This window comes from Rutidosis leptorrhynchoides, chromosome 4 (assembly GCF_046630445.1).
Source record: "Rutidosis leptorrhynchoides isolate AG116_Rl617_1_P2 chromosome 4, CSIRO_AGI_Rlap_v1, whole genome shotgun sequence".
NCBI lineage: Eukaryota > Viridiplantae > Streptophyta > Magnoliopsida > Asterales > Asteraceae > Rutidosis > Rutidosis leptorrhynchoides.
This window is the reverse complement of record NC_092336.1, coordinates 23,916,577-23,928,034: the sequence shown is the minus strand read 5'-3', so window position 1 is coordinate 23,928,034 and position 11,458 is coordinate 23,916,577. Positions and strand designations below refer to the sequence as shown.

Sequence of the window (11,458 nt, the reverse complement as noted above, 5' to 3'; positions counted from 1 at the left end):
AAAAATTATTTTAAGTGGTTAAATTGATAGACATCCAAAATTTTCTGAATCGTAGCAATATTTGGATTTGTTAGTGGCGAGTTGTGGGCTTCCGATTTAAAGGGTCCTGGCTACCTGCTGTATCTATTGGCTATCGAAACGTGAGCAAAATCAGAAAAGTCTATTAATTTGATAACTTATATAATTTTTATCTTTTATAACTAATAGGATATTCAGTGAATGCACCGAGCAAAACGTTCACCACCTTTCATACGTTCACCACCTGTAACTCGATCAAGACATCTAGCCAATATTGTCGCCGTTGATTTTTCTTTAGAATCGTCATCTAGTCAACCAAGTACTCCAATTCAAATTTCCGATAATCCATTTTTTGAACCCGATTTCAAAATTGAAAACCCGGAGGATATTCAAGGACAATTCCAAGATCCAGAACCACTAATCATTCCTCCTGAACCACAAACCGTTCAATCAGAATCTTCTAGTGATTCGTATTCAACAAATTCAATTGTGGAAGTAACTGAACCTCTAAGTATGGAAGACCAAATGAGAGCAACACGCACTGGCCAAGGTCACGCTATTATTAAGCCAGATATTAATGCGCCAGATTATGAAATCAAAGGACAAATTCTACACATGGTAACTAATCAATGCCAATATAGGGGTACGCCAAAAGAAGATCCAAATGAACATCTTCGAACATTTAATAGGATCTGTACTCTATTCAAAATCAGAGAAGTTAAGGATGAACAGATCTATCTCATGTTGTTTCCCTGGACTTTAAAGGGAGAAGCCAAAGATTGGTTAGAATCATTACCCGAAGGAGCGATTGACACATGGGATGTCTTAGTTGAAAAATTTCTTAAAAGATTCTTTCCGGCATCTAAAGCCGTGAGACTTCAAGGAGAAATTGTTACGTTCGCGCAAAATCCAAATGAAACATTATATGAGGCGTGGACAAGATTCAGAAAGTTGTTGAGAGGATGTCCTCAACACGGTTTAGATACTTATCAAATAGTACAAATATTCTACCAAGGATGCGACGTTGCTACACGAAAAGACATTGACATAACAGCTGGTGGTTCCATTATGAAGAAAACCGCAACTGAAGCTTACAAAATTATTGATAACACAGCATCCCACTCACATGAGTGGCATCAAGAAAAAGATATTTTTCGATCATCTAAAGTGGCTAGAGCTGATTCTAGCCATGACTTTGATTCTGTTTCCGCAAAAATAGATGCTTTCGAGAGACGAATGTAAAAGATGACTAAAGATATTCACACAATACGAATCAGTTGTGAGCAATGCGGTGGACCACACTTAACGAAAGATTGTCACAATGAACAAACGATGGAACAACGTGAGAATGTTTCCCACATGAACCAAAGGCCGGGAAATAATTATCAAAATAATTATCAACCGCCAAGGCCAAACTTCAATCGAAATCAAAACATTCTTTACAATCCAAATGGACCTAACAATAACTCGTACAACCAACAAGGTCCGAATAACCAACCAACTCAAAACAACACTTTCAATCAACAAAGACATGGCTTGTATAAACCACCACAACAAACCGAAGAGAAAAAGCCAAATCTGGAAGAAATGATGGCAAAGCTAATTGAATCTCAAACACAATTTATTATATCTCAAACCCAAACAAATGAGAGGTTTGATCAGCCATTAAGAACTCAACAAGCTTCCATTTTAAATCTAGAAAAACACGTAGGTACTCCTGCTAGCATGATGAGTGAGAGGGAACAAGGAAAGCTATCGAGTAATACTGAAGTAAATCCTCGGAATGGGAATGTTAATATGGTGTCAACAAATTCTGAAAAACCAGCTCCAGAAGATGGGAAGGTTTTCGATGTGAGTAACAATGAAGAAGTTACAACACCACCACCACCCGAGTATGTAAAGCCAGTGGTGGCACCATACAGACCACCCATCCCGTTTTCAAGAAAAGGAGTTGAGTATGAGCAAGTAATAGGTAATAAAGTTTGTGATACCTCTGGAAAGAAGAAGAAGAATAAGAAAGTGCAAGAAACAAAAATCGTAAAAATAAACCCGATGAAGACAGTTCCACCAAAACCTATGTAGTGACCCGAACTTTTTCATGTTTATATATATATTAAATGAAATTGTTATTTACATGATTAAGTGTTTCCAACATGTTAAGCAATCAAACTTTTTAAGACTTGATTAATTAAAATAGGTTTCATATAGACAATTGACCACCCAAGTTGACCGGTGATTCACGAACGTTAAAACTTGTAAAAACTATACGATGACATATATATGGTTATATATATAGTTAACATGATTTTATTTTAAGTATGTATCTCATTAGGTATTTTAACAATGAGTTATATACATAAAAATGAGACTATTAATTTAAGAAACTCGAAAATGATATATATAACGATTATCGTTATAACAACGTCTTACTAGGTACATATGAATCATATTAAGATATTGATACACTTGGTTAATTATGTTAAATGATAAGTAAATATATTATTAAGTGTATTAACAATGAAATACATATGTAAAAATAATACTACTAACTTAATGATTTCGAAACGAGACATATATGTAACGATTATCGTTGTAACGACATTTAACTGTATAAATATCATACTAAGATATATTATATATCATAATATCATGATAATATAACAATTTAATATCTCATTTGTTATAATAAACAATGGGTTAACAACATTCAACAAGATCGTTAACCTAAAGGTTTCAAAACAACATTTACAAGTAACGACTAACGATGACTTAACGACTCAGTTAAAATGTATATACATGTTGTGTTTTAATATGTATTCATACACTTTTGAAAGACTTCAAGACACTTATCAAAATACTTCTACTTAACAAAAATGCTTACAATTACATCCTCGTTCAGTTTCATCAACAATTCTACTCGTATGCACCCGTATTCGTACTCGTACAATACACATCTTTTAGATGTATGTACTATTAGTATATACACTCCAATGATCAGCTTTTAGTAGCCCATGTGAGTCACCTAACACATGTGGGAACCATCATTTGGCAACTAGCATGAAATATCTCATAAAATTACAAAAATATGAGTAATCATTCATGACTTATTTACATGAAAACAAAATTACATATCCTTTATATCTAATCCATACACCAACGACCAAAAACACCTACAAACACTTTCATTCTTCAATTTTCTTCATCTAATTGATCTCTCTCAAGTTCTATCTTCAAGTTCTAAGTGTTCTTCATAAATTCCAAAAGTTCTAGTTTCATAAAATCAAGAATACTTCCAAGATTGCAGGTTTACTTCCAAGTTTTCTAAATCCATTCCAAGTAATCATCCAAGATCAAGAAACCTTTGTTACTTACAGTAGGTTATCTTTCTAATACAAGGTAATAATCATATTCAAACTTTAATTCAATTTCTATAACTATAACAATCTTATTTCGAGTGGAAATCTTACTTGAAATTGTTTTCGTGTCATGATTCTGCTTCAAGAACTTTCAAGCCATCCAAGGATCCTTTGAAGCTAGATCTATTTTTCTCATTTCCAGTAGGTTTATTCAAGGAACTTGAGGTAGTAATGATGTTCATAACATCATTCGATTCATACATATAAAGCTATCTTATTCGGAGGTTTAAACTTTTAATCACTAGAACATAGTTTAGTTAATTCTAAACTTGTTCACAAATAAAAGTTAATCCTTCTAACTTGACTTTTAAAATCAACCAAACACGTGTTCTATATCTATATGATATGCTAACTTAATGATTTAAAACCTGGAAACACGAAAAACACCGTAAAACCGGATTTACGCCGTCGTAGTAACACCGCGGGCTGTTTTGGGTTAGTTAATTAAAAACTATGATAAACTTTGATTTAAAAGTTGTTACTCTGGGAAAATGATTTTTATTATGAACATGAAACTATATCCAAAAATTATGGTTAAACTCAAAGTGGAAGTATGTTTTCTAAAATGGTCATCTAGACGTCGTTCTTTCGACTGAAATGACTACCTTTACAAAAATGACTTGTAACTTACTTTTCTGACTATAAACCTATACTTTTTCTGTTTATATTCATAAAATAGAGTTCAATATGAAACCATAGCAATTTGATTCACTCAAAACGGATTTAAAATGAAGAAGTTATGGGTAAAACAAGATTGGATAATTTTTCTCATTTTAGCTACGTGAAAATTGGTAACAAATCTATTCCAACCATAACTTAATCAACTTGTATTGTATATTATGTAATCTTGAGATACTATAGACACGTATACAATGTTTCGACCTATCATGTCGACACATCTATATATATTTCGGAACAACCATAGACACTCTATATGTGAATGTTGGAATTAGCTATACAGGGATGAGGTTGATTCCAAAATATATATAGTTTGAGTTGTGATCAATACTGAGATACGTATACTCTGGGTCGTGGATTGATTCAAGATAATATTTATCGATTTATTTCTGTACATCTAACTGTGGACAACTAGTTGTAGGTTACTAACGAGGACAGCTGACTTAATAAACTTAAAACATCAAAATATATTAAAAGTGTTGTAAATATATTTTGAACATACTTTGATATATATGTATATATTGTTATAGGTTCGTGAATCAACCAGTGGCCAAGTCTTACTTCCCGACGAAGTAAAAATCTGTGAAAGTGAGTTATAGTCCCACTTTTAAAATCTAATATTTTTGGGATGAGAATACATGCAGGTTTTATAAATGATTTACAAAATAGACACAAGTATGTGAAACTACATTCTATGGTTGAATTATCGAAATCGAATATGCCCCTTTTTTATTAAGTCTGGTAATCTAAGAATTAGGGAACAGACACCCTAATTGACGCGAATCCTAAAGATAGATCTATTGGGCCTAACAAACCCCATCCAAAGTACCGGATGCTTTAGTACTTCGAAATTTATATCATATCCGAAGGGTGTCCCGGAATGATGGGGATATTCTTAAATATGCATCTTGTTAATGTCGGCTACCAGGTGTTCACCATATGAATGATTTTTATCTCTATGTATAGGATGTGTATTGAAATATGAAATCTTGTGGTCTATTGTTACGATTTGATATATATAGGTTAAACCTATAACTCACCAACATTTTTTTGTTGACGTTTAAAGCATGTTTATTCTCAGGTGAATACTAAGAGCTTCCGCTGTTGCATATTAAAATAAGGACAAGATTTGGAGTCCATGTTTGTATGATATTGTGTAAAAACTGCATTCAAGAAACTGATTTCGATATAACATATTTGTATTGTAAACCATTATGTAATGGTCGTGTGTAAACAGGATATTTTAGATTATCATTATTTGATAATCTACGTAAAGCTTTTTAAACTTTTATTTATGAAATAAAGGTTATGGTTTATTTTAAAAATGAATGCAGTCTTTGAAAAACGTCTCATATAGAGGTCAAAACCTCGCAACGAAATCAATTAATATGGAACGTTTTTAATCAATAAGAACGGGACATTTCAGTTGGTATCAGAGCGTTGGTCTTAGAGAACCAGAAATTTGCATTAGTGTGTCTTATCGAGTTTGTTAGGATGCATTAGTGAGTCTGGACTTCGACCGTGTTTTCTTTAAAAATGATTGCTTAACATTTTTGTTGGAAACTATATATTATTAACATGTATATATTATGTGATATATTAATCTCTTAACATGTTTGATATTGTGTGATAGATGTCTACCTCTAGCACAAATCCCATTGACTCACCTAATAATAACGAAGAGTCGAATATATATTGGACTGATTCACAAGTTCTCGAAGAAGAACCAGAAGAAGAATCAGAACCGGAAGAGGAGGAACCGGAGGAGGAAATAGAACCGGTGGGGGAAATAATAAAACGGTTAAGTAAAAGAAAATTCTCAACCAACCGACCAAGGTTAATTATGGTCAATGGTGTTTCCGTCAAGGAAGCAAAATATTGGGAGGATTACCAATTCTCCGATGAATCGGATTCTGACGAGAATTCCGATGATGTTATAGAAATTACCCCAACTGAATTTAAAAAGGCAAAAGAAAATAATAAGGGAAAGGGCATAAAAATAGAGAAATCTAATTCCAACCCCGATGAACTTTATATGTATCGTCAACCCCCGAAGCCCTTAAGTTGTAACAATGACCCGGGAACCTCTAAACCACCAGGTTTTTCTAAACCGTTGTGGAAAACGACAGCTCGTATTAGGGGAACATCATATATCTCTAGAAACTTGGAAAAACGAACCAAAACCAAAGAAGAAGAAACGAGCGAGTCGGAATAAGATAGTTGTATTCGTGTGGTGTAATATATGTAATATAGTGTGCTTATGCTTTATGATATATGTAAAAATTGCTTGTATTAATAAGTATTTTTTTTTTATGAATCTAACTCTTGTCTATTTTACAGTATAAAAATACAAAATGGATAGACAACCCAATATTTTAAGAGACCTACCCGGAGACATGATTGATGAAATCTTGTCTAGAGTCGGTCAGAATTCTTCGGCACAACTATTTACGGCGAAATCAGTTTGTAAGACATTCGAAGAACGTTCCAAGAATGTCTTGGTTTATAAGAGACTTTCGTTTGAAAGATGGGGGATATCACATTGGGAAACCCATAAGTTACGATGTGTTTACTTTGACGCATATATTGCGGGGAACCCAAATGCTATTTTACGCAACGGGTTAAAAAATTATTTTGACTCAATGTATCCGAATATAGGACTTCATGATTTAGAAAAAGCGGCTAACATGCAACATAAAGAAGCATGCTATGCTTACAGGTTAGTAATGTTCGCTTCTCACCAAAGTGAGAAAAAGAACATCGGGCTACAACTTTTAAACAAAACATTCCCACAAGTGACGGAGTCGGTAATTGGGGTTAGAAATGAGGTTTTTAGGTTATTACGAGACTGTTGGTCATTACGTAACCCTCGTCCCTTTGACGACGTTACAACACGCTGTCTTATCAACGGCCATAACGGTTATGTTCCACAAGACCAAGGATGGGAAGTAGTCCTAGTAAAACCAGAATGCATGACTTGTTTCTGGACGTATGAATTACGTGTCTTTATTGCCTTTGCTGAACGACTTGTGTACTAGCTAGAATTATCTTCACAACTATCTTGTATCAAAGTTATTGTGTGCTATATTTCATGCTTTATGTAAAATAAGCGGTATTGTAAGTTTGTAAAATATTGTATAAAAGTTTGAACGCGAAATATTATTATAATCAGTTTTTCATATAGAATTGTAGTAGTTGAATTGTATATTAGCTACTAAGTATGAACTTAACGGGTAGGTACTACCCGAATTTAAACTTATAAAACGGTAATATGAAGAAAAAGCTTTTATAAATGAGTTCATATTATGCTACGAAATACTATTAACTACTCTTAATATTCTGTATGATTAACTTGTTCCATTTGACTATTTTGAAGGAAATGGCACCGACTACTCGACACACCGTGAATATGAATGAAGAGGAATTCCGTACTTTTCTAGCTTCAAACATAGCCGCAGTACAGGCTGCGCTACATACCAACAATAACCTTGGATCTAGCAGTACAGGAAATCGTGTAGGATGCACCTACAAAGAATTCACTGCCTGCAAACCTTTGAAATTTGATGGAACCGAAGGACCGATCGGATTGAAACGGTGGACCGAGAAGGTCGAATCGGTTTTTGCCATAAGTAAGTGTACTGAAGAGGACAAAGTGAAGTACGCTACGCATACCTTCACAGGTTCTGCGTTAACATGGTGGAATACCTATCTAGAGCAAGTGGGACAAGACGATGCGTACGCACTACCGTGGTCAGCATTCAAGCACTTGATGAACGAGAAGTACCGTCCCAGAACCGAGGTCAATAAGCTCAAGACAGAACTTAGAGGGTTACGAACCCAAGGATTTAATATTACCACGTACGAAAGACGATTCATAGAATTGTGCCTATTGTGTCCGGGAGCGTTCGAAGATGAGGAAGAGAAGATCGACGCGTTTGTGAAAGGATTACCGGAAAGAATCCAAGAAGATATAAGTTCACACGAGCCCGCCTCATACAACAGGCATGTAGAATGGCTCACAAACTAGTGAACCAGATTGAGGAAAGAATTAAAGAACAGACGGCTGAAGAGGCCAATGTGAAGCAAGTCAAAAGAAAGTGGGAGGAAAACGGTGATAAGAATCACCAATACAACAACAACAGCAATTACAATAATAATCGCAACAATTATCCCAACAATCGCAACATCAATCGCAACTACAACAAACGGCCCAACAACAACAACAACAACAACAACAACAACAACAATAACAGCAACTAGAATAATCATCCCAATAACAATAACAATCGCAACAACAACAACAATCAGAAGCAGCTATGCCAAAGGTGTGAAAAGTATCACTCGGGGTTCTGCACCAAATTTTGCAACAAGTGTAAAAGAAATGGTCATAGCGCGGCGAAGTGTGAGGTCTACGGACCAGGGGTTAACAGAACGAAAGGAACAAATGGTGTCGGAACGAGTAATGGCGGAGCAAGTAGTGTCGGAGCAAGTTATGCCAATGTAGTTTGTTATAAATATGGAAAACCGGGCCACATTATTAGAAATTGCCCGAACCAGGAGAACACGAATGGACAAGGCCGCGGAAGAGTTTTCAATATTAATGCGGCAGAGGCACAGGAAGACCCGGAGCTTGTTACGGGTACGTTTCTTATTAACAATAAATCTGCTTACGTTTTATTTGATTCGGGTGCGGATAGAAGCTATATGAGTAGAGATTTTTGTGCTAAATTAAGTTGTCCATTGACGCCGTTGGATAGTAAATTTTTACTCGAATTAGCAAACGGTAAATTAATTTCAGCAGATAATATATGCCGGAATCGAGAAATTAAACTGGGTAGCGAAATATTTAAGATTGATTTGATACCAGTAGAGTTAGGGAGTTTTGATGTAATAGTGGCATGGACTGGCTGAAGAAGGTGAAAGCAGAGATCGTATGTTATAAAAATGCAATTCGCATTGTACGAGAAGAAGGAGAACCCTTAATGGTGTACGGAGAAAAGGGCAACATGAAGATACATCTTATTAGTAATTTGAAGGCACAAAAACTAATAAGAAAAGGTTGCTATGCTGTTCTAGCACACGTCGAGAAAGTACAAACTGAAGAAAAGAGCATCAATGATGTTCCCGTCACAAAAGAATTTCCCGATGTATTTCCGAAAGAATTACCTGGACTACCTCCACATCGATCTGTTGAATTTCAAATAGATCTTGTACCAGGAGCTGCACCAATAGCTCGTGCTCCTTATAGACTCGCACCCAGCGAGGTGAAAGAACTGCAAAGCCAACTGCAAGAACTATTAGAACGTGGTTTCATTCGACCAAGCACATCACCATGGGGAGCTCCTGTTTTGTTTGTCAAGAAGAAGGATGGTACATTTAGATTGTGTATTGACTACAGAGAGTTGAACAAACTTACCATCAAAAACCGTTATCCACTGCCGAGAATTGACGACTTATTTGATCAACTACAAGGCTCGTCGGTTTATTGGAAGATCGATTTACGTTCTGGATATCATCAAATGCGAGTAAAGGAGGATGATATTCCAAAAACTGCTTTTAGGACGCGTTATGGTCATTACGAGTTTATGGTTATGCCGTTTGGATTGACTAACGCACCAGCTGTGTTCATGGACCTTATGAACTGAGTGTGTGGGCCATATCTTGACAAGTTTGTCATTGTTTTCATCGATGACATACTTATTTACTCAAAGAATGATCAAGAGCACGAAGAACATTTGAGAAAAGTGCTAGAAGTATTGAGGAAAGAAAAACTGTACGCTAAGTTTTCAAAGTGTGCATTTTGGTTGGAAGAAGTTCAATTCCTCGGTCACATAGTGAACAAAGAAGGTATCCAGGTGGACCCGGCAAAGATCGAAACCGTTGAAAAGTGGGAAACCCCAAAAACTCCGAAGCATATACGTCAATTTTTAGGATTGGCTGGTTACTACAGAAGATTCATCCAAGATTTCTCCAAAATAGCAAAACCCTTGACTGCATTAATGCATAAAGGGAAGAAATTTGAATGGAAGGATGAACAAGAGAAGGCGTTTCAATTATTGAAGAAAAAGCTAACTACGGCACCTATATTGTCATTGCCTGAAGGGAATGATGATTTTGTGATTTATTGTGACGCATCAAAGCAAGGTCTCGGTTGTGTATTAATGCAACGGACGAAGGTGATTGCTTATGCGTCTAGACAATTGAAGATTCACGAGCAAAATTATACGACGCATGATTTGGAATTAGGCGCGGTTGTTTTTGCATTAAAGACTTGGAGGCACTACTTATATGGGGTCAAAAGTATTATATATACTGACCACAAAAGTCTTCAACACATATTTAATCAGAAACAACTGAATATGAGGCAGCGTAGGTGGATTGAATTGTTGAATGATTACGACTTTGAGATTCGTTACCACCCGGGGAAGGCAAATGTGGTAGCCGACGCCTTGAGCAGGAAGGACAGAGAACCCATTCGAGTAAAATCTATGAACATAATGATTCACACTAACCTTACTACTCAAATAAAGGAGGCGCAACAAGGAGTTTTAAAAGAGGGAAATTTAAAGGATGAAATACCCAAAGGATCGGAGAAGCATCTTAATATTCGGGAAGACGGAACCCGGTATAGGGCTGAAAGGATTTGGGTACCAAAATTTGGAGATATGAGAGAAATGGTACTTAGAGAAGCTCATAAAACCAGATACTCAATACATCCTGGAACGGGGAAGATGTACAAGGATCTCAAGAAACATTTTTGGTGGCCGGGTATGAAAGCCGATGTTGCTAAATACGTAGGAGAATGTTTGACGTGTTCTAAGGTCAAAGCTGAGCATCAGAAACCATCAGGTCTACTTCAACAACCCGAAATCCTGGAATGGAAATGGAAAACATTACCATGGATTTCATCACTAAATTGCCAAGGACTGCAAGTGGTTTTGATACTATTTGGGTAATAGTTGATCGTCTCACCAAATCAGCACACTTCCTGCCAATAAGAGAAGATGACAAGATGGAGAAGTTAGCACGACTGTATTTGAAGGAAGTCGTCTCCAGACATGGAATACCAATCTCTATTATCTCTGATAGGGATGGCAGATTTATTTCAAGATTCTGGCAGACATTACAGCAAGCATTGGGAACTCGTCTAGACATGAGTACTGCCTATCATCCACAAACTGATGGGCAGAGTGAAAGGACGATACAAATGCTTGAAGACATGCTACGAGCTTGTGTTATTGATTTCGGAAACAGTTGGGATCGACACCTACCGTTAGCAGAATTTTCCTACAACAACAGTTATCATTCTAGTATTGAGATGGCGCCGTTTGAGGCACTTTATGGTA

The 11,458-nt window shown here is 36.0% G+C and overlaps 1 non-coding gene across 1 annotated transcript; it reads right to left on the bottom strand.

The window, feature by feature from the left end:
* Positions 1–891: 891 nt before the first annotated feature.
* LOC139846227 (small nucleolar RNA R71) lies at positions 892–998 on the bottom strand. Its single transcript, XR_011758957.1, has one exon. It is a non-coding gene; the product is annotated as a small nucleolar RNA R71 (small nucleolar RNA).
* Positions 999–11,458: the final 10,460 nt, after the last annotated feature.